We start from the raw sequence: 23994 nt of genomic DNA on the forward strand, positions 1-23994 counted from the left end.
AGCATGTCCCTGCAACGAATGTAAGCCCCTAAATTAACCTGTAAAGACACACAATCTTGCCTACCCTGAAGGAGACAGAAAGTACCTTGGTGGACTTGACCAATTCATACTGGCCACCAGAAAGGCCAATGAGGAACAATGTCAATAGAAGTACTTTGAAATAGACCCCTAACCACAGACAATGAGTCCCAGGAAGGATATCTTTATGCATACCAAGATCAAAGTCTGACCCATAACAAAAACAAATGGATGCTAGTGTTACCTATACAAACTGGCAAAAACTAAAATACAAACACTTCCCTCAACAAATTGTTTCAAGATAAATGTCCATAATTTATTTCACAAAATATTCACGTCAGCAGCTTAGAAGCTTTTCTTTTCTGGATTTATCCATTAGCATCTCTCATTTACTAACAACCATGTTATATAATCCCCTTTTCATAATAATTCAGTCAAGTGACTTTTAAACTAATTTACATATAAAAGTAGTTTCTATATACACTTAAGATCAGGTAAGGATTCTGACCAAGGATGCTATTTTTTCCACATTATTTAAGTAATGTGGCCCTGGCTGGTTTAGCTCAGTGGATTGAGCGTCGGCCTGCGAGCTAAGTGTCGCTGGTTCGATCTTCCAGTCAGGGCACATCAGAGAAGGAAAACTCTGACTCCAAAAAACCTCCGCTGCCTTGCGGCATACCTCTTCAGGGGAAAGGCTAAGGGAGTAAACCCCGACAGAAAATCCGGAGCCGGAGTCCCTAAGGCGGTTTGACGTTGTAGTCAACACCGGCAACTCCTGCAGCGCACCTGAAGCCAAGCTGTATTGACTCCGTCTTTCCCTTGGACCCTTCAGCTGCGAAGAGAGGGGGGGTCTGCTGCATGGGCAACAGCAGACCCTCCATATCACCCTGCCCAGGCTCTGTAGCTTCAGCGTCATCGCAAGATGTCGATTCAACACGGGAGGAGACAGATACCGTGTCACTCCCGAGTCGGACTGCACAGCCATTCTCGGCGGTGCAGATAGACTCTTAAGAAGCTACACCATCGTCTCTCGAGACGGACGGCTGCCGACGATTTAAGTAATGTATTTATTTCTACCACACCCATGTATGATTGCAACCAGCTACTAAAATACAACTCGCTCACTCCACTAAAATCACAGCGGGACCCACCTGCTTTCTCTTGGGAGCCCATGGACCTTGTCCCAATATGTAACTAGCAACAGAAAGCAGCTTCCAGAATGTGGAGATATAGAAGAACAAAATGTAGCAAAGTTTGCTTACCATGGGATTCTAATCTCAGTCTATGATAATTAAACTCATACGAAGTGCTACATAGTAGGCAACGAAAGAAAAGTGCTACACATTAGGAAAGTAACAAAGGAAGTGTCGCATGTTAGACAAGTAACTAAGGTTCCTTCCCCTCTTCCATTCACTGACTTCCAACAGCAATCCTTGGTGGGCTCACCATGCACCAACATCTTAGGGAAAGCTAACAAATTATTTTGGAAAGTTTTGGAGTGCTACTAGACTACATCAGTCATTTGCTTCAAGAATTCATGAACTTCCTCCTCAGGAGCTCCCTGTCTCAGTGAATAGCATCACCAACCAGGGAATACACTAGAAAACTAAAGTCCCTGACACCTTTCTCTCCTGAGAACAAATCTATCTTCAAGTCCTATTCATTGAACCTCCTAAATATTTCTCTAATCTGTCCATTTTTCTCCAACCCCATGGTCACCAATCTAGTCCAAACCATTATTTCCCCATGCCACAGACCACAATAGCAGGCAGGATGCTGTTCCCCACCTGTTCTCCCTCCCCTGCCCTACCCACCAATTCAGTCTTCAAAGTCTGCTTATGTCCAGCACTGTTTAACACTCATTGGTGATTCTGCTGCTTTTTTAAAAATCCCAAATTCCATATCTTGTAACCCTTTCCCAAGCTGGTCTTTACCTCCCTCTTGAGTCTCATTTAGTTGCTCTCTGTTGACCTCAAACACAATGCATCCCTCCAGATTGCCTAGTGTTGCCCCCTTCTATCATCATTTGGATGGCACTGCAAATGCCATTTCCTAAGAGTAATAACCCACACGGTACCCACTACCAATGACACTGCAGTAGCTTTATTTATTTGGGGGCAGGAGGGCTGCATGTCTTCTCATGGCACCACTATATTCCTAACGCATACATACCCATACCTTCAGGTAGCAGGTACCCAATAAATACTTGAATCGATGACCAAGAAAAAAGATGAAACAGGAAAACTGATCACAGTCCAGAGTCAGTTACTACTACAGCCAAGCCTGACACCTATAGCAGTAGTGTGAGTGTTAAATGGCCAATAAAGCAAGCTTCCCTGATTCCACACTGGCCTATGCAAACAAGCCCAAGGACCAATCAGCTTTTTACTACTTCTGCTTCTTTATTACAATTCTACATTATTTTTACTTTGTAAAAGAAGTCTTTAACTTTCAAAGTAAAAACAAAACATAACCCTCCAAAACATACTTCACTGAGAACACTCTCATGTTTGCAGTCAACTAACATTAGTTTAAAAGTACAAGAATCAAAAACAAACAAACAAAAAAGGTACGGGAATCTAGTTATGGTAATGAATACATGCTTGTAAAATGAAAACAGTAATCAAACCCTGGAATAATTATCTCTGCATTTTTCTAGATGGATAATCATAGCCACCACCCCTCCACAACCAAGAGAAATAAAGAAAGAAAGAAAAAAAACTCTCCAAACCATTACACAGAAGAGGCAAATAAATTAATGTTGGCTTAAGAATAACTTTAAGACCTTTGTTAGCAGATGCTGCAGGATTCTTAACCCAAAAGGTACTAAGAGTCAGAACATACGAGGGAGAGAGCTAGACTTCCAGAGCCAACTCAGTCATCCTAGAAAGACAATCCAGCAACTGCTCTGCACCGGCTCCGAGCTAGGCACCGGGAAGGCAGCTGTGATCAAGCAGGCTCTGTAATAACTGGGTGACCAGCCAGAGGCAATTCATTTAATTAATCTCTCTGGGCTTTAGTTTCTTACTCTGTAAAATGAGAAAGTTTGACTAGCTCTCTAAGGTCCTCATGCTCTAAATATCCAAAGATTCATTAATGACTGTAAGATATATTTCTATTTGACAATATCATTATGATGTGCTATTCCTATTGGTAATTTTTATCATCCAAGTATAATTTCATTTAAGATGTTTAATATATTGATACAAGTAAAATAAAAGAGCAGTAGTAAGTAGTGTTTTTAATTACCTTTCCAGCTCTTAATAACCACCATAATCAGCTATGGACTTCTGCCATAATTGCAACCTGACCTGAGTAACATCCAAATTAAAATAAATCACTACATCATCATATTTTTGTAGAAAAATTAAGTGATCATTTACTCCCAATTTATTTTATATTTTAACATTATCCATCATCTTTGAATGTCAGCTTTTTAAGAACTAAGACAAAATAATAAAGTTTTATAGCAAAAAAAAGAAAAGGAAGAAAGAAAAATTTTTATCTCTCAAGTGAATAAAGGTACAATGGCTTTAGAAACCTGGTAAGATACAATACTAAATTCTGAATTTCTAATGGCATAACTAAAGAATAGCTTGTAAAAAAGATACACAAATGTGTCCATGTGAATGAAAACAACAATTAAGAGTCACACAGCGCCAATATGTGCCTGATATCATCTTGACATCACCCAAAATGCTCCTCCATCTTTTTTAGTAAATTTAGTTACGTGACCCATATCTATTTTAGTGCTTGTCTGTTTACATCTAGAAAGCATTTGAATACTGAAGTAAAACAAGTTAGTACAAAGCTAGTTTTAAGGACTTCTTTTTTCTTTTTTTTCGGAGTCACACATTTTGCTCAGCCCTGATTAAGCATTTTTATTCTTGCAATGCCTTATTTATAGATGTTTATAAGATGGCCACAGTGTCTGCTATCAAACCCAAAGGCCATATATGGATACGGATAATTTAAAAAAAAAGATAACTACTACCTTCAACATTCATCTTAAAAGTGAAATGTATTTAATTACCTATAGAACTCTCTCTCCTACTAGATGCTAAACACTCTGAGGGAAAGCACTGCCTCTTCATCTGTCGTTTACACATTGAGAGCTTGTCAATGATTGCTGAATCAAAAGTAACTATAGGAATATGACTACGAGGCAGGCAACCTTTCTTAAGCATAGGGAATAAAATACTGTTAAGCCTAGGTTTGAAATAACTCTAAACTTGGCAGGTAGACGATTCTTATGGGTTACACAGCACATACATAAGTGCATTCAGACTGTATTCTCTTTGAGGGAAATATTTTTCTTTTTACCTAATTGCTTAAAAACTACTCTATATTATACACTGACTGCATCCCGTTTGTATGAAGAAAAGTTGTAACATTCCTTTTACACAGTATTTAAAAGTATTCCTCATATATTCATCTTAACTCAATAAAAGTAACACTCCTGAAAAAAGTTTTAGAATTGGTCCTATAACTCGAACTAATTAAAAACTGTATCAAATACAGATGAATCCATGAACTAAGTTACTAGAGGCTTTATTTTAAACTTGACTTCTATATTTTCACCTTGAAAAAAAAGTGTCATTTCTCTCAGAAGAAAATAACGTTTGAGTTTTCAACCATCACCAATACCTATAAACAATTTATATCATTCCTCTACCTTGACTTTCATGTTGACACACAAAAGGAAGTAATTTTTTAAATTAATTTTAAAATAAGTCCATTGATTAAACCAATATAACTAGAGTTTGGAATTGACATACCAGTCTATTATCATTATTATTAATTTCTTATCAAGAAACTCATTTCAATCGCGAAACTAGAACAGAATTAATCAAGCTTCAATTTACTGGCTTGCACACAGGGAGAAAAAATAGAAAATATCAAAAGAATATAAATGATACAGTCCATAGTGCTGGAAAACAATTCTCGAGTAGCATGGTGAGGACATTCACCTGTTAAAGCCTCCTAAAGATTCATTACATTCCTTTATCAGGTTACAAAAAAGTAGGGAATGCCATATTTCAACTATTTGGCAAAATAAGAAAATTTAGTTCCTAAAACTTGCTGCAAGCCCCTTCTCATTTCCAAATTGTTTACTTAGTAACTTTTTTCTACAGTACAGATTTTTCTCAGGGAAAATAAACTTTTCCTGAGCAAATCTGGAAGACATAAAATGTCTCCTACTTATTATCACCTAGAAAGGCAAACCACGTGCCCCAAGCATCTAGCTTTCAGCCTCTTTATTATCATTGTCAATGAATGGGCCCCAGTCAAATGAAAGCTGCCATTTTAGGGTAAAGACTGTAGGGCTTCTGTTGTGCAACAGCAAGACAAAAACACTGTGCGACAGATGTACTCTGGGGGGCTGGGAGAAGGATTCAACTTCATAAAATCACTGCTCAAGTTATTTCTGAAATAAGAAGGACCCAGTGCTTACACATTACTACAATCTAAATGGAATTGTAACCGGGGATAAATCAGGTTCCCATGCTGCTAAGATCAGTCACTAAAAATTTTTTGCCATCGTTAGAATAGATCTGTGAAGAAACCAAGTTCCCTCCCCCCCTGTTTGATTATTACATATGGTGAGCACTCCCCCACCCATTATTGGGAGAGGATTGGGAGAAAACGCATTCAACCTCTTTGAAAGATATCACCCACTCCAAAGACGGTAAATTAATGTTTAAAAAACAAAACTCGGGGCCCTCACATAATCCTTTAAAAATAAATTAAAATATTTCATACATCCCAGAAATCAAGCCCATAGATGAACATATTTCAAGGTAAGTTATTTAAACCGATTGTTAGATAATATACAATGGGAAACTAAAAAGTATACTTAACAAGTGGAGAGCTGGATAGTGTATCTAATTCTAGCAATTCAAAAGGAAACTCTCCATGTGGGTTGCTACTTTTCTTTTGTCCATTGTCTGTTCAGAAGAGGGGGAAAAACTAGTTTAAAATCGAGGCGTGAACAATCTCTAAAAGTGACCTCCGGGAAAACCGTCCGACCCATAGCAGGAGCACTCCCAGCACCGCCCGCTCTACGGGGCGCTCACAAAGCGGGCGGCCGTCCGGGAGTTTGGGGTGCGCTCCCACAGCGCTGGGTTCCTCGAGGCAGAGCCATTCGGAGAAAGGCGGCTCGGTAATGATGGCTGCTCGGGGCCGGCGGCTCCTTCCCCGGAGCCTCCCGACCCCCCCTTCACGCCCGGGGTCCGCCGCCCTTCCCCCAGACCCCCGGGCCTCGCTGGCCCCGAGCGGACGCAGAGCCCCGCACCGCAGCCCACGGGGTGCCCGCGCCCCTGCGCCCCCGGCGAGCTCAGTCCCCGGTGTGAACCAAACAAACAACGCGTCCCCCGTCGCCCTCCTTCCTCTCCCCGCTGACCGCTTGGCCTCCAGCCACCTCTGCCGTTCACGCTCTGAACCGCGGATCTCTATGGGGGCAGAGCGCACCCAGGCCAACTAGGGGGCTACCTGGTGACCCCTCCCTGGGCAGGTTCGGGGGTGGAGGAGCCGAGTTGCCTTTCAGGGGTTAGAGTCGCTATTATGCAGCCACCGCCGCCGTTGGCCCGGCCAGCTCGGCAAGGTGGGGTCCTCTCCTCGCCGCGCCTCCCCGCGCTCGCCCCAGCCTCGCTCCCTTTCTTCTCCTCCTCGCGTACTTAGGAGCCGCGGGGGAGCCCCGGGAGACCCCAGCCACGGGTTCGCAACTGTGCGCCCACGGCTGGCAAGGACTGGGCTCGGGACGACCCAGCGCCGCGTGTTCATGCCACCCCCTCCCCACGCGGCGCCCAGCGCACTTTCCCCGCCGCCGACCCACCTCGCCCGGTGGCCGTCCCCACGCGGGCCGGCGCCGCCGCGCCAGGAGGGACGCACTTTGTTCGCGCCGGTGCGGCCACCGCTCCCGGTGAGCACGGCGTGGTTGGTCCGCAGCGGGGGGCGGGGGTCGCCGCCGTCCCCGAGCCGCCGCCGCCGCTCAGCCGCCCCGCGCCCGCGCGCCCATAGCCCACTCGCACTTGAGTTGGAGCCCAACTTTTTCTCCTTCCTTTTTCTTTCGAATGGAGCCGGCAACTCGTGCTCGGCGCCGGCGGGAGGAAACGCGCTCGCGCTCCCCCGCGCGCAGACACGCTCCCTCCTGTCCCCCGTAACCCCCCCCCCACACGCCGGCAGCACAACAAAAAGCCATTTACATGCGAGGAAGTGACCCTCGGCCGGACCGCGCGCCCCCGCCAACGCCGGCCCCGCGGACGCAGGCAAAAGTTGGGGCGCCGGGCGGCGCTCGGGGCGCGGGTTCGAGCCCCGCAGACGGCGACTCCAGCGACACAGCACGGGCGATGCTGCGCTCCTGCGCCGGCCCTGGCCTCCCCCCGCCCTCACCCCTCGCCCCTCGCCCCGCACACGCCCAACTCCTCGTTCCCAACTCCTCGCGCGGCCCCAGCCCCGGCCCGGAGCGATTTCCTGCCTCCGCCGCCCCTCCCGCAGGCGCCCGGAGAACTCTCGCGCTCACCGGGTAGGTCGGTCGGGCTCCTCCGCTGCCCTGTGCCGAGGGGGGAAACAAAACGCGGAACGGGCTCCCGAGTTGGCTGGGCGGCCGCGACCGGGGGTCTAAATCCACGGGCGCGGAGTTGGCCGGGAGCGAACGGGGCTCTGGCGAGTTTCAGGGTCTCCGGGTCCCCGGGCCGCCTCCTCAGCGGCGCTCCTTTGTGTAATTTCACTCGATTCAAGTTTAATCCGATAGTTCCCGAGCACGAGCGCGTCCGCACTACCACGGCACAACCCCCGCGCCGCCGCCGCCGCCTCCACCGCCGCTGCCGCCGCCACCGCCGCCGCCGCCGCCGCCACCGCGGCCCCAGCACGCCAGCGCCTGCGCGCACCCGGCACGCCGCGCGCGCCCGCTGCCGGCTCCCTCCGTGCCGCGCCCGCGCCCGCGCGCCGCCACCTGACGTCAGGCGCGCCTGGCATAATTTATGCAAGAATTCGGCCGGGGTGGCGGAGGCCGAGGGAGAGGCCGAGAGAAAAGGGGCGGTGCGGGGCTGCGGGGCCGCTGGCGGCGGAGGGCGGGCCGGGCGCCACTTCCCGTCCGCGGGCGGGCGCCGGCTCTGCGGGCGGTTCTTCCCGCCGGCCGGTGCGCGGCCACCGCGCAGCCTGGCTGGCAGGGCTCCTCCAAGCGCTCGGCTGCCGCTCGCCAGCGCCCCGGGCGCGGGCTGGAGAGGGTGCCACGTTTCCCCGTGCGGCACCTTCCCTGAGTCAGGGTGCGCCGCCCCGGGGCAGGAAGCGGCGGCTCGGAGCCAGCAGCAGTCCTCCGGCCACATTGAGGGGTTTCCAAGGCTACGCGGACGGCAGCGGCTCGAGGGGCTTGGATGTCTCTTCTGTAATTATCCTTCAACTTGAAATTATTTTCCCACATGAAATTATTTAGAATGGACACATTCCATTTCAAATACATTTATCCTGCCTCTCCACATTGCTTTTCCTGCCTCCTCGTTGACAGAACAGCGGATCCACTACTAAATCAAAAAGTTTTAACTAGATGGAGTAGATTTTGTTGAATTTGTTGCCATGCCAAAGGAGAGGGAGACAGCGCAATGGTTATGAAACAAAGAAATAGGTTGTGTGCCCATTATTAAACGTGTCAAGACTAGAATGTTTTAATCATTCTTTGGCAAAATGGCACTTTTATAGGATCTCCTAAACCTTAAATAACCAACACTCTTACTCCATTTCTCTTTCCGGTACAACATATATATTAAAACTGGAAATTTTTTTCTTTAATTTTCCTTTTAGGAGATAGATTTACAAACATTTATCAAGCACCTTCTCCGTGCAAAACACCGAGCAATTATAAGTCCTTTAAGCTGTCAACGATTGTACATTTTAAGATGATTTTATTAGATTAAAGGTAACATTTAGTTTTAAATCAAGATAGGAACTAACCAAAGATAGTTTTATAATACAGAGTAAAGCGACTTTGTATTATTGGACTACAGAAGCAACAGGAAATTACAGAACTATGGAAAATATACTTCCTCTTAATTCACCACCTATCATGCAAAGACTTCAGCAATCACAATATTTCTATTTAGACAAAAGAGTGATCAAAACTTTTTATTATATAACTACTATAACTATTCAATAACTAAATTTGAGTATCCTATACTTAATTACTAAAATATTTCTTTTCATTACATTAGTATTAATTTCTAAATATTTGTTACACTTATAGTGTCATTTATTGAAATGCACTGGTTTGGGCTTTCATCATACAAGCAGGGGCAAAAGTAGGTTTACAGTTGTAATATAAATAAAAGCACAATAATTAATAAATAAGAATAAATTATGTGTTTGTGTACTCACAACTCTAAGCTACTTTTGCCCACACCCTGTATACGTGAGTGGTGTTTTTAGAAAGGTAAATGATTCATTGAAGGGATTTACAGATAAACAGCAGAAAAGATTGATGTCACAGAAAATTCTGACATTAAATATATTGGAAAACACTATAATCAACTTTTGCCGTTTTTTATAGTTTCATATCATAAACCAAAATCAGAATCCCCAGGTTAGGTTTACATTTCCATTAAGATTATATGGGGAATGCTTCGGGGTGTGTTTGTATGAGAGAGAGAGAGAGAGAGAGAGAGAGAGAGAGAGAGAGGGAGAGAGAGGAAGAAAATGAGAGAGAGGGATAAAGTAGGTTAAAGACTGTACAAAGAAATCGCTAATACCTGACTATATTACAGAACATAAAAGTGACATAAAAAAGTTTTCTTCCACAATATACCCCAGTTCATTGTCAGATGTGTGTATATTTCAAGTCAGTTTACAAGCTTAAAAAATGACATTACATATAGTGAAAGTATATTAGTTAACCTTTAATCAACAAACAGTATTAAATGACTACGAGGAGATTCCCCCTGTGCCCCTGTATATTTAACTAGAAAGTTAGGACACTTCTCTTTGAAACATAGGGGAAGTAGCAAAATAGTACATCCAATGCTCTAAGTGAAAAACAGCCCTGCAGCTCTCTCTGATTCATCTTCTCTCCTCATTGCCACTGTCCTGACAGTTATGATGACGTCTCTAAGCTTTTAAAAGTTGTGCTGGTGCAAAGCTTGAGGGGCATTGAAAAGCTGAAAGCCTCAGGGACACACTGCTAGGCAGCTCTGGCCTGCTTAAACCCTAACTCCCACCCCCTCCCCCACCACTACCTTTAGCCTCAAATGTTTCCTCTCCATTTGCTTCACTATTGAAGTTTTCCCAATGAGAATAATTTGAATTCACAAGCTTTCCTTTTAAGTATGCAAATACCTTAGGGAGAGATAAGGGGCTCTGGGTCATTCACAGATGAGTGTAAGTTGTTCGATGGGTTGTTTCCCTTCCAACACTGGCTGAGACTAACAGATTTAAAGATCTATTCATTAGTTCAACACTGGTGCCTAAGAGGTTCCAGGCATTGTTCTACGAGCTAGAGATACGGTACTAAACCAAACAGACCAAAATGCCTGCCCTATTGGACTTTATAGTCTAACGGGCTGGTAGTTTTGATTTAGTAGTAAGATAAAATGGTGATTTGTTGTAGCCAGAGGGCAATGAAAGGTTCTAGGGACCAGGGAAGTAGTTGGGCATGAAAGAAGGGAGTGGGTGCACCCAGAGAAAAATACCAAAGACAACTCGACCCATTACAAAAAGGTTTTCAAGACCCCATAAAATGAATAAAAAGTATCTTCCAAAAGCTCAAACTAATACTAACTGATCTATATATAGCTTAGCTACATGACTCTTTAGACAAGTAAATATGTGTCTTTGTTTAGAAACATAGCCATATGTATCACACATTAATACTTCATGGGCAGGAGGATAATTTACATATCCAAAACCCCAGCTTTAGAACACTTCTCTATCTGTTATTCTGAATGTTGTGAACTTTAAAATATTACATAAATTACACTAATTCCACTGTGAAGAACAAATTTTGATGCATTTTCTGGAACTTATCTTTGAAACTTCAGGATCTATTTGCAAGTCATAGAAACTCACTCTCTTTAGAGCCACATCTCTTTTTCTCCACTAAAAACTTTCTTATTCTGCTTCACCATTTACCAAATTTGCATCCAAATAATCTTGGTGAAGATTTATTGCCATTGAAAATATATAGGAAAATAAAGGCATAGATATTTAGAGGTCTATATTTAGCATTTAAATGCTAAAGAAAGCACCCAAAAAATATCTAAAAAGCATTTCCTGCATCACTGAAATAACAGCACAACTTCCCGCTCTCATAAAGGAAAGAATACAGTTGGGTATGTAAGCTCACTCTCCATGTTCCATTCATCATTGAACCACTTGCTGGCAAATGTCAAAATCCATAAAGTCAAAGTATCTGGTGAAAGAAAAGCCACTAGGACTACAATTAGGCCACTGTTGGCTCCCAAAGATAGCATGTTTAGCTAAGTTTTAGCAAATGTTTTATTGAATGTCTACTGTGTGCCAGAGTCTCTGTTAGCATTGGAAAACCTGGTTAGCTCCCATCCTCAAGAAGCTCATGGTTTGTGGCAGCATGAAGAAAGGAATGATTCTTGCTGCCTGGGACAGCGGAGAAGACTTCTCAAAAGAGAGGCTTGAGCTGGGTCTTTAGTAGGCACAGGAGTTCATTGGAACAAGGGGGAGGGGGGGCGTGAAAGGCATTCCCAAGAGACAACAAAGAGATCTGGGGGTTCAAAGCCTGGAGAGCATAGGCTACTGCACACACTGAGTGGGACATGGAGGGTGAGCCAATCTTCCTCCTCAGTCTTCTCTGATTCCCCCCAAGGATGGGTTGGCTGCCCTTCCTTTATTTTTCCCAAAGATGCCCATCTCCATCAGTACTGATTTACATTAAGTTATAATCAATTCCTGTCCTATCTTTTCAATGGGTTGTGAGCTACTTGGGGACAGTGACTGTGTCTGTTATTACCCACTATGGGCACAGAGCCTTCCATATAGAAAGTTCTCAGTAGATACTTACTTATATAAATGGTGGGGTGGGGAGGTAGTAGATTAGACTAGAGAAGTAGATAGGGCCAATAAGAGCTCTAGATTTCACCCCAAAGCCTTTAGAGAGCCATTGAAGAGCTCAGCAGGAGAGTAATAAGTTACATCTGTCCTTAGATCTCTGTAGTAAGGTAAAGGATGGGGCAAACCAGACCTGAAGCAGGGAGAAGATTGCAGAGGACTTCCTAAGACAAGAAAAGGAAAGATACAAAAGCAATTACCAACTGTTCAGACTCAAGATGTTACTAAATGCTTGTCACACAAGGTATCATGCCATAGGGAAGACAGGGCAGAACTGAAGACCTACTCTGCCCTGTGGTGGAGGCAGGCAGTGCATTTGCACTGACTGGGGAGTGTGAAGGCAGTGGTTCCAACATTGCCCCACCAACCCCGAGAGAGCCACTTCACCTGTTTCTCCCGAGTATCATCTCCCCAATACTCTGTGACTTGCTGACACTGGATTTATCCTGAGTAATATTGAACAATACCTAAAGTCTCTCATTGTCTCCATTTCTAGACTAATAAATGAACATTTATAATGCTACCTTAGCCAATTATAATAAACTTTTACGAAACATTTCAGATGAGAAAATATAGTGTCTTATTCATTCATAGTTATTGAGCACTTCCTGTGCATCGCACAGTGCTGGGAGTTGCAAAAACAAAAATAAAGCAGTCCCATGCCATGGAGGAACTCTCTGACTCGACTAGGGGTGACAGACATTTAAGCATGTCATTACAATGAAAATGTGTACCATAGTGGTAATACCGGGTACAGTGATAGCTCAGAAGTAAGGACAACTAATTTTGCTTCTGTCCAAATAGTCAGGGGAGGCTTCACAGAAGCTGTGACATTTAAACTGAATCTTCAAGGACTCTGCAGATGGCAGGGGTGGGGGAGGTACACCACGCAGGAAAACTGTCCAGAACATCCATGGGGCAGATGGCTAGTGTTGGCATTGCAAGGAATTTGGCTCGGAGCACAGCATACACAGGGAAAGGGCAGGAAATGAGAATGAAAACATGTGAGTAGGACCATATCTGGAAGGGTTTTAGAGAGCATAGTAAGAAATCTACCTTATTCCATAGGGGATAAGAAATCATGAAAGAATTGTCAACAGGAAAATGATCAGGAGAAATATGGATCTGTTGTCTGTGTGGACCAAACCTCAAAGAAGGGAGGCGGTGAGTAGGCATTACTGACAGTCAAAGTATGACATTGTAAGTTCCCTGCCAAGGGCAGCATTTGAGGTGCTGGAAATGAAGGCATAAATGCAAGAGATATTTAGGTGACGTATTTGTTACAATGTGCAAATGAATGAAAGGGGGGAGGGCGAAGATTCGCTTCTACATTTCCTCCTTGAGTAACTGTTGCATCATTAACCAAGATAAAGAATATGGAGCAGGAGCAGTTTATGGAAGAACACAAAACTTTGGTGTGAGAATTTGAGGTGATCTGTGGAATATGCAAGTGGGATGCCCATTAAGCTATGAGAGCTTAGTACATTGATGTGATCCAGAAATGTAGGTTAAGAATTATGAGGTATAAATGGTATTTAAATTCATCAGCATGGGTGACATTGCTTGGAAAAAACATGCAACGTGAGACAAAAGCAGGCTGATGACAGGAATCTTTAAAATACCATGTTGTCTGTTATTTATTACTATATATCAAAGCTCCGCTGCCTTGCGGCATACCTCTTCAGGGGAAAGGCTAAGGGAGTAAACCCCGACAGAAAATCCGGAGCCGGAGTCCCTAAGGCGGTTTGACGTTGTAGTCAACACCGGCAACTCCTGCGGCGCACCTGAAGCCAAGCTGTATTGACTCCGTCTTTCCCTTGGACCCTTCAGCTGCGAAGAGAGGGGGGGTCTGCTGCATGGGCAACAGCAGACCCTCCATATCACCCTGCCCAGGCTCTGTAGCTTCAGCTTCACTGGAGAGGACACTCCAGCGTCATCGCAAGATGTCGATTCAACACGGGAGGAGACAGATACCGTGTCACTCCCGAGTCGGACTGCACAGCCATTCTCGGCGGTGCAGATAGACTCTTAAGAAGCTACACCATCGTCTCTCGAGACAGACGGATGCCGACGACGATATCAAACCAGCCCAAAATTTAATGGCTTAAAACAAAATTTTATTTATCTAGTAGGTTGGCTGGGAGTTTGGCTTAGATGAAAAAAATCTAGGATAATTCTTTCTCTTTGTCTCTCTCTCTCTCTTTCTCTCCTCTCCCCTTCCCTTCCTCCTTCTCTCCCTCTCCCTCACCTTCTCTCTCCCTTTTCTTCAACCTGATCTTTTGTCTTAGTCACCCAAATAACATGGCAGTCTCTGAGGAGTATTCTAAGAAGGCAATCCCCCAAGCACAAGCACTTATCAAGTCTCTGCCAGCTTCATGTTTGCTGATGTTCCTCTGGCCAAAGCAAGTCACATGGTCAACCTCAGAATCAATGTGAGCAGGAAACAGCATGATTGCCCAGAGGACTGAATCATTGGGGAGCATTACTTATCCATATAAAACACGTGTTAAGGCATAGAAAAAAATAATAAAGGGACAAATCTAAAGAGAATCCATTGAAAAAAACTCACAAAAATCGATTTGAAAGGAAAATAAGACATTAAGGGAATAGTTTTGCCCTGATCAGTGTGGTTCAGTTGGTTGGGCATTATCCCAAAAAGTGAAAGGTCGCAGGTTCGATTCCCTGGTTTGAGCATTCAGTCCTTGGCCAGGGTGCATAGGAGAGGTAACTCCTGATCAATGTTTCTCTCTCACATCAATGTTTCTCTCCCTCTCTTTCTTTCTCCCTTTCCCTCTGTCTAAAAGTAAATAAATGAAATAATTTTTTTAAAGGTGGGGGGAGAGTTACTAGAAGGGAAAGGGCAACCATGTCAGATGTCACAGAACAAGTAGAAAAAAAATGATAAGTGTTCATTGAATTCAATTTTGTTAATCTTTTAAATTTCAAGTGTTGAGGGTAAAAGCTAGATGGGAGTTAGGGAGGTATAGACAGTTGGTGCAGACTTCAGATTCTTTAATTAGAGTTTTGGTTATGAAGTGAAAAGAGATGAATAGTATCTAAATTTTTTAAATTTTCACCCAAGGATATGTTTATTGATTTTAGAGAAGAAAGGAGACAGACAGACAGACAAACATTGATGTGATATGTGCACACAAATGGATGTGGATATGTCATCCTAATCTATCAACTAGCTCATGCCCTTCAGTTTTCTAGATGATGATAGAATGGGCTTGTTGTACAGAGGTAAGTTAAACAAACTGACCTTTTCAAGGCCTCCTCTAACCTGGACTTCATAATATTATCTTAATAACTCCTATATGAACCACTGTTTCTGAGTGTAACCTAATGGTTTAATTGTGTTCTATAAAGGGTTCTTTGGGAACTTTTTATAAGAAAGATTTTATCTTAAAAAGGAGTACGAGAAATACAGGCACCAATTTTTTCATTGTAAAGGCAAAAGTCAGAGAATGATAGGGGTCAGCCACTTGGGCTTTAGAATCTTACAGACCATATTAGAATCCCAGCTTCTACTTGGTAGCAGTATAAATTTAGATAAGTTACTTAACTTCTCTGAACTCAGTTTGCAAATGTGTACTTCATAAGGGAAGCATGAGAATTAAATGAGATAACTCATGTACATAGTTGGTGCTTGACAAATAATAGCTTCAGAGCTCTTATTGGAGGTTGGGAAGTTAAAGGTGACATAGGTAGTATTCGCAGAGTACAGGATAAACCCAAGTGTGACTGATTGTTAACCACCTTGCTACACTAATCACTTCTTAAAACCCAGAGATGCCTTTTGCTCCAAAACATTTAAATACTCTGTAATCATTAGCGGGAAACACCATATAGTCATCAACTTGTTTCAGTTTACTATTGCTATAAATCTGCAAATAGTTGAAACTCTGCTAGCATATTTTAATCTTCTTTTTTAGCTTTCATTGGAGATCAGCTAAATAGATGCTTTTCCACTTCCTACTTTACAAGAAAGAAAGAAAGAAAGAAAGAAAGAGGAACAAAAAGGAAGGGAGGAAGGAAGGAAGGAAGGAAGGAAGGAAGGAAGGAAGGGAGGAAAGAAGGCGTGGGAGAGAAACATCAATCAGCGGCCTCCTGCATGTGCCCCTGCTGGGGATCGAACCCGCAACTTTTTGGTGCACAGGATGATGCTTCAACCAAGTGAGCCACCCAGCCAGGAAAAGAGAGATGATTAGTATTTAGAGAAGAATTCACATTAAAGAGAGAGTAGTAGCTTTGAGAGGGGCTTGGTGGTTGTTTGTTTTTGTAAGTATCAGAGTGATAAGCATTACTTTAGAGTAAGAGGAAGAGCCAGGTTTGTGGGGAAGAAGATGTGATCGTGATTGATGGGAGAAGTGACACCTCTTTTTCTGAAGTCAAAGAAGGACTGGTGAAAATGGCAATAAGTTTATAGGTTGGGCTAGAGAGAGAGAACAAAAAGTTAAGCAAATTCATTTATAATAGCTTATATTTTCTTATTAATTAGGTGATTTATCTACTAAGACTGAGATGTTAATGAATGATCAAGAGACTTGAGGAAAGTGTTCAAGTTTTGCAATAGTTCCCATGGGGAAGAACTAAGTTGCAAAAAAAAGGACTGTCGTTGAGTCTGTTTGAGTCCTGAGATACCTTAAGTCCTGAGCTGATATTATGGTGGCTCCAAGTTGTTATACAACTTTCTTAAGTGATGTTCACCCCTAGGGAAAAGGAGTAACAATGCTGAATTGCTGGATTCACCCAAGGGAGTCCTTATCTTCTGCGGAGACCCAGAAGTATCATTGGCCACACAGCCAGAGCAGGGTCCCAAAGGAGCAGGCAAGATCAGCCTGTATTGTTACCTGGAGCCATGCAGTAGCCACAGTCTTGGGTCCTTTGTTTAAATGAAAGATATGAGTTGTATGTGACTATAATGTGATATATAGAGATTTCTGGCCATCTCAAATCCCTTTTTCAGGAAATAAATATGTTAGCAAAAACAAAGAAATAGCTAAGTATGTCTCTTCTTCATTCTATTCCATTAAGTCCCTTGGTGGCTGGTTGGCTCATTTGGTTGAATTTTAGTGTTAACCAGGCCAAGCCCTGGGTACTGTCTTTGTTCTGGTGACCTCAGTAGTGTTAATGTCATGCAGTGGGACATATTATTATTGCAAGTTCTTGGGCAATTCTAGGCTAAACTATGTCAAACTCAGAGTTGTACTCTGATATTTAAACTAAGAACAGGTCATAATTTAAGGTTGCCTAATTCCATAATTCATGTATTAGACCTCATGCATGATACTCCTACATTTAACTGTGGTTTAGATATTTGCTAATAACTATTGCTAGCACATGATACTCCAGTCCTCTTCCACCTAGGTCAAAAGATTCACAGTAGATAGAATATTAGATTTGGGTTTTGCGTATCATAGACACACAATCCACTTTTACAGATGAGGAGTCTGAGGTTTGAGAGGTTGTACTGCTGTGAACAACAGAGATGGGATTCAAATGCTAAGTCTTCTAAACTCTGTGCAGTGCTCATCCCCAAACAGAAACCTAGTAACTGCCAAAAGGCTACTCACCTTTCTCATGACCCAGTGTGAACTCAACTCCTTTACATCTGATAGTTTAAGCTTCTCTGCATTAAAGGGGAAGAAATCACATTGGAAAGACAAGTCTGCACCTTGATTTTCACAAGACCTTGCCTGAGGCTGCAGCTCTGGAGAAGACTGACTTGAGAATTATGCAACCAGTTATGATTAATCCCTTTCTCCTCGTTGGAAAACTGATGACTCTCGACCTAACTGAGCCACTTTGAAGTATGAAGTCACAGGGACCCACAGATTCAGTACAGCACTCAGATTTGTGAGAGGTGGGTTTAGGGCCAGTACCTAGTACAGTGCCTGACAGTGGCAAATGCTCATGGAATGAGCATTGCATTTAATATGCTGGGATGACTGGATACAGAAAGGCAGAACAAATTTTTTTTAATATGCCGTGTACTTGAATCTCAAAGTAGAACCATTCCTAATTTTATCTCTTTTTTTAGAGAGAGAGGAAGGGAGGGAATGAAAGAAAAAAGAGAGATACACAATGTGCTATTCCACTTATTTATGCTCTCATTGGTTGCTTCTTGTATGTGCCCTCACTGGGGATTGAACTCACAACCTTGGATTGAACTCACAACTTTGGCGTATCAGAATGAAGCTCTAGCCAACTGAGCTACCCAGCCAGGGCCCTAATTTATCTTAATTTGTGTTTTAACATAGTTAACTTCCACCCAAGTAATATATTTATACTTTTTAATACATTTATAGTGTTTTTATAATATGATCTAACTGCTATACTGGGACTTTTCACTTAGAAAACCAGCAAGAATTCATATTAACCCACCACCTAGGCTCCTCTCTGGAGCTTTTCCAGCAGATAATACTGCTGCAAACTTCTATTCACAGGGCAGAGCTTCATGGGCTCACAAAGGCAGAAGCTGACAAGACACAGAGCCACGGCCTCCCGCCCTCAGTCCTGGCCCACCCTCAAAGTACTGTGGTGAGGGGCCCTTGCCCTGAATCACTCCTAAATCATCTGGGTCTAAAGTCATTTAAGTACGATTTCACATGTTTAACCTACAGCCTATTCATTTCTTACCCCTCTCAGGAAAAGAAGATGTAACATCACCAGACCTGACTCACAAGGGTAAGATAATACTGTGAACTAAGGATGGCACAGATCAGATCAAGGCAGTATGACAGGAATGACTGAACTTGGGGAAACAATACCGCAGTTTATGGTGTGTTGCCCTTGCCTCCTGCCTTTGTAAATGATAAAATGACTTTTTATGTGATTTTATATCTCACATAAACAATTTTAACCATTTTTAAGTGTACAAGTCTATGGAATTAAGCACACTCACAATGTTGTAAAACCTCACCACTACGCATCTCCAGAATTTTTTCATCATCTCAAACAGAAACTCTTTATGAATTTAATAAACGCTTCCCATTCTCCCCTCTACCAGGCCCTGGTAACCTCTATTCTACTTTCTGTCTCTATCTATTTGCCATTCTAGGTACCGAAGTGGAATTATTCAACATTTGTTCTTTGGATCTGGTTTACTTCACTTAGCACAACTTTCACCCATGTTGTAATGTGTCAGAATTTCCTTTCTTTTTAAGACTGAATAATATTCCATTGTATACATACATATTTTATATTCAATTATATATTGATATAATATTCTGTTACATATGTATACCTTATATTTCATTGTATATAATATTGATATATATATATATTCATCTGTTGATGGAAATATGAACTGTTTCCACCTTGTAACTGTTGCGAATAATGCTGCTATGAACATGGGTATAGTATAATCCATTTGTTTGTTTATGTATTTATTTATTTATTTGTTTTAGTTTTTCTTTTTTTCCACACATGCACACAAGAGAGAGAACATCAATGCTTCTCACATTGATCAGTTGCTTCCTGCATGCTCCCCAATCAGGAATGGAACCCATAACCCAGGCGTGTACCCTGACCTGGAATCAAACCTGCAACCTTTTGAGCACCCAGCCAGGACTGTAGCATAATCCTTTTAAAGAATAGGGCCCCTGCTGCTGTGGCTCAGCGGATTGAGCGTCACCTGAGAACCAAGTGTCACTGGTTCGATTCCCAATCAGGCACATGACTATGTTGCATGCCAGGTCCACAGTTGGGGGTGCATGAGAGGCAATCACACATTGATGTTTCTCTCCCTCTCTTTCTCCTTTCCCCTCCCTCTAAAAACAGATAAATAAAAGAAAATAAAGTAACCTTGTTAAAAAGTAAATTAATAAATAATAATAATAATAAAAGGAATATGGCCTATACGACAAAGGTCCTGGCACTTTGTAACCCCTCCTCCCCTGAAACAAGTTCATGCCAACTCCTCTTGTCCCTTTGACCACCCCATGGTGAAGGCCTCACTTCCTATGAGCAGAATTGAGGCTGGGTTCCTCATGCACTGCTGTGCTCTCTCCTGGGGGTGGTTCTCCTGGTCCTGCAGAGTCCCTGCTCCTGTCTCTTGACCCCCTCTGCCCTTTTCTTCAGGAGCTGAAACTCAGTATTCCTCAAGGTCGAGCCTTTCTAAAACATGCTGTAGATAATACCACACGTATATTATAACATGGACTATTTCAGCGAAAGACAGACATGCCTGATTGGATGATGCTAGAAGACTTTCTGAAGTTACTCCTAAAATATTTTTATGTAATAGTCACTACTTGACTATTTCCTGATAACATTGACAATCAGTAATTACTAAGCTTTTCCTCTATGAAAGGTGTTATACTCTGGAATTGTGGAGGAATATACTAAATGTAGACATATTCCCTCCATTGCTTTCAGAAAGAATACATTTAATCAGACAGATATAGACAATGATGGCATAACTAATTAAATAAAGTATGGTTTATCTTTACTTACATAGAAGCTACACAGAATGAGATAGATATTTATGTACTAATTGTTATAATCATCAAGCTGTAAAGTATATGCAAAAAAAGTATAGATATGGACAGATGTATATGGTATGTCCAGAGTTGTGGGGAAAACAAGATTGAAGGATTTATAAACACACATATACATATATAGGAATTTACACTTATGTGTACTTCTATATGAGTATTCATGTGTGTTTTTGGATGCATAGGCATGTCTGGAATGACACACAAAGAACTAACAGTAGTGGTTGCCTCTGAGGCAATTAGGGATGAAAGGATACCTGTTACCTGTGCAACCTTTCTTGTACATTTACATTTTCTACTGTGTATACATATTTTTTTCAATTTTTAAAAAATGTGTGTAAAACCAACAATAAATGACAGTGTGTGGGGAGTTGTCTAATGAGCAGTGTACAAACAACATGAAGGGCCTTCAGAAGAAGGCAGGCTTGCTCTAGGCTGGGGCAGTCAAGGCTGCTCATGGAGGAGCAGGAGCCTTCAAACTGAAACATGCAGGATGGGTAGGCTTTGGGGAGGCAGCTAGTGGGAGAGAAGGGGGAGGGACAGCATTTCAAGGAGAATGCACAGAATTAGCAAACCAGGAGTCATCTGAGGTAAATCAAGTGATGTTGCCTGGATAGAAGAATGTGGTAGTCTTTACTTCATTCCAAAATGCATAATATAAGATGAATAACAATACAGATTATTATTAGAGTAAAACTAGAAACTGAAATCAGAATCTAGGGGCAAATATAAAGTTTCTGATGTAAAGGATTAACCAGTTACTGAGCTTTGAAATTGTATCTCAGCCTCCTCATGGCCACAGTGAAAAGAATGCTATAAATACATAGCTCTTCCTATGGAACGAAGGATGTCATACCAGCTCTTGGAGGACCAGCTTTTTCTGTCAGATTTGTTAAGGAAGTATCCCACAGGAGACAGTGAGCCGTCGCCTGGGAGGATCAGTGTAAGCCGGGGTAACATTCAAAGGCATCTTGGTTGGAGGTCATCTAGGATGCAGCTATTCACTGGCCTACCTTGAAAAGCTCTTGGAAGAGTGGACAAATATCATGCCCCCTAGAAAAATGTTCCCAAATGTCCTTCTATCAGCTGGAAGATTTTTGTGTTGTTAGGTGTTTGTGTGTCTGGCTTTTAATGAGAGCCAGAGAGCAGGTGACATAATGGTAAAGCTGAGGTGGCTGACATTCTCTATTACTGTTCAAAGGTTAGTCACATGTTTTAGGACCAGACAAACAGGTAGGAGTGTAAATATCCTATTAGGAAAGTTGAGAAAGCTAGCAAGCAGTGTTTTGCCAGGGTGACAGGCAACTTCCCTTCCCCTAGGTGTCCCTTGAGACAAATCCAGGATGGCTCTGAGAGAGAAGCTTTGCTTATTCCAGTGTTAAGATAATTCTTTATTGGAATCCCCAGTATGCAACATTACTCTAAACATTTTAAAGTCTCTTGGTTTCCATACCTATGGAAAAACATTTAACCCTCAGGAAGGTGAACTGTGAGGGACAGGCTGGAAATGCAAGTTGGGAGCAGATTGTGCTGGAGAACTCTCAGTAGTTTAGATTTTATTCCATAAGTAATGGGTAGTCATTGATGGTTTGTGAGTAGGAAATACAGAGTAATGAGCACATGATGCATAAGTGGTTAATCCAGTGGCAGTTGATAGAGTGAAGCTGAGGGAAAAGAGGCCAGATGGGGAAGGGTATTGTAATACTTTTAAAGCCTGTAGAAGGTAATGAGTGTGAGAATCAAATGGAGAGGATGCTGTCATTCTATAGAGAAACAACTGGCAGGTCTTTGTAACTGCATATGGGAGCCGAGGAAAAGTGGGCCATGGCCCAAATGATTTTAAAGGGCAATAAGAATGGTAGAAACAGAGGTGTCAAGAGGGGAAGCTTGTGTGGGGGAAATAAATTTGTTTTTAGACATGTTGACTTGGAGATGATGATAAGGTTTCTGAGTGGAATGATCCAGCAGTTAGCTGAAGATAAAGGAATGAAGCTGGACATAGACTTAGAAGCCACCTAAATAAATGAGATTTCTGATGGGAGGATGTCATTTACCCTGTGAAATCTTCTTGGGGGAAAAGAAAGAGCTTGAATCACTAGATCTGACTATAGTGTACTGGAAACTTGCATGGGTGGAGGGACGGGTGTGTCAAAAAGAACACATGGGATGTGATCAGCAAAATTTAGAATGTGAGATATTACACAGGAAAAGTTATCTGGTGTTTTCTACAAATAAATTACAACAATGATAAAAAGAAAAGAAAAGGGAATCTAAATATTTTAAAAGATTTAAAGAGTCACATCAAGTGTGACTCGTGGACCTTTTTTGGATCCTAATTTGAACAAACCAACTCTTTAAGAAATTTCTGAGGCAATTGAGGAAGTTTGATCTAATTGGGTATTTGCTGATATAAAGGGATTCTTTTCTACTTTCAGACATGTTAATATTTTGTGGTAAGACTTCTTTAAAGAGAGTCCTTCTAGTTTTTAAAATACATACTACAGTATATACAGTATATACAGATGAACTGATATGATTTCTGAGATTTGCTTCAAAATAATCCAGTGGGAAAAGAACATGGGGAATGGTATGGTACCAATGAAACTATAAAGGCCATAAATGGATTGTTTTGGGGCTTTGGGTGCTGGTACCTGGGGGTGGAGGAACATGACACAATTCTCTCCATCATCGGGTATGTTTAAATGTTCCATGATAAATAGGAAATGAACAAATAAATAAATAAATGTGTTCACTCCACAGACATCAAATACTTGCTTGTGAAAGTAGATGTCTGTAGACAATCTTAGGAAAGTCTCATTTAAGGTGAAATCAAGACAAGAGGAACAACAGCTAGAGTAAAAGTAATACACTGTATTTGCAAAGGCATCGCTCTGGAATTCAATAAATGTAGCTTGCTAATTCTTATTAGCTTTGTCACCTTGAGTACATCATTTACCTTTGGAAGCCTACAGGCCTTGGCTTCCTTACCTGTAAAGCAGGGATAATAATTTCATCAGCCTCATAGAGTTAATACAAAGGTTTGGTGGAATGATACATATAAAGCACCTTATACTCTGCATGACACAAAATAAGTGCTCACTAAACATTAATGATGTACATTCTTGTTTTATTACTGATTAGAATGTTCAGAAAGATAAGAGAAGAACCATAATATGCAGTATGACAGAGGCAAGAGAAAAGTTTAATGAAAGGACAATTACAGTGGTGTCATGTTATAATCAAGGAGTAAATTGAAGGTCATTGACGAGGTCAACATGTTTCAAAAAGATGTGGTGGGAACACCACAATGACAAGGAATTGAGCCAAGAGCAGTGGTGAAGCAGTGGATACTGTGTTCCTCACATGGTGATGAAAGAATGGAAAGGGATAGTGCAGCAAAGACAAAGGT

At 42.3% G+C, this 23994-nt stretch overlaps 1 protein-coding gene across 2 annotated transcripts in view; it reads right to left on the minus strand.

Annotated features, from left to right (window-relative positions):
* Positions 1-7797, minus strand: part of CHD7 (chromodomain helicase DNA binding protein 7) — a 199361-nt gene extending 191564 nt beyond the window's left edge. For both annotated transcript variants that reach the window (XM_090283655.1, XM_090283654.1), the window contains exon 1: positions 7541-7797. The gene's annotated coding sequence lies outside the window, so the exon portion shown is untranslated. The remainder of the gene's footprint in view (positions 1-7540) is intronic.
* Positions 7798-23994: the final 16197 nt, after the last annotated feature.

Source organism: Furipterus horrens, unplaced genomic scaffold (assembly GCF_987537825.1).
Source record: "Furipterus horrens unplaced genomic scaffold, mFurHor1.1.pri manual_scaffold_7, whole genome shotgun sequence".
Classification (NCBI taxonomy): Eukaryota; Metazoa; Chordata; class Mammalia; order Chiroptera; family Furipteridae; genus Furipterus; species Furipterus horrens.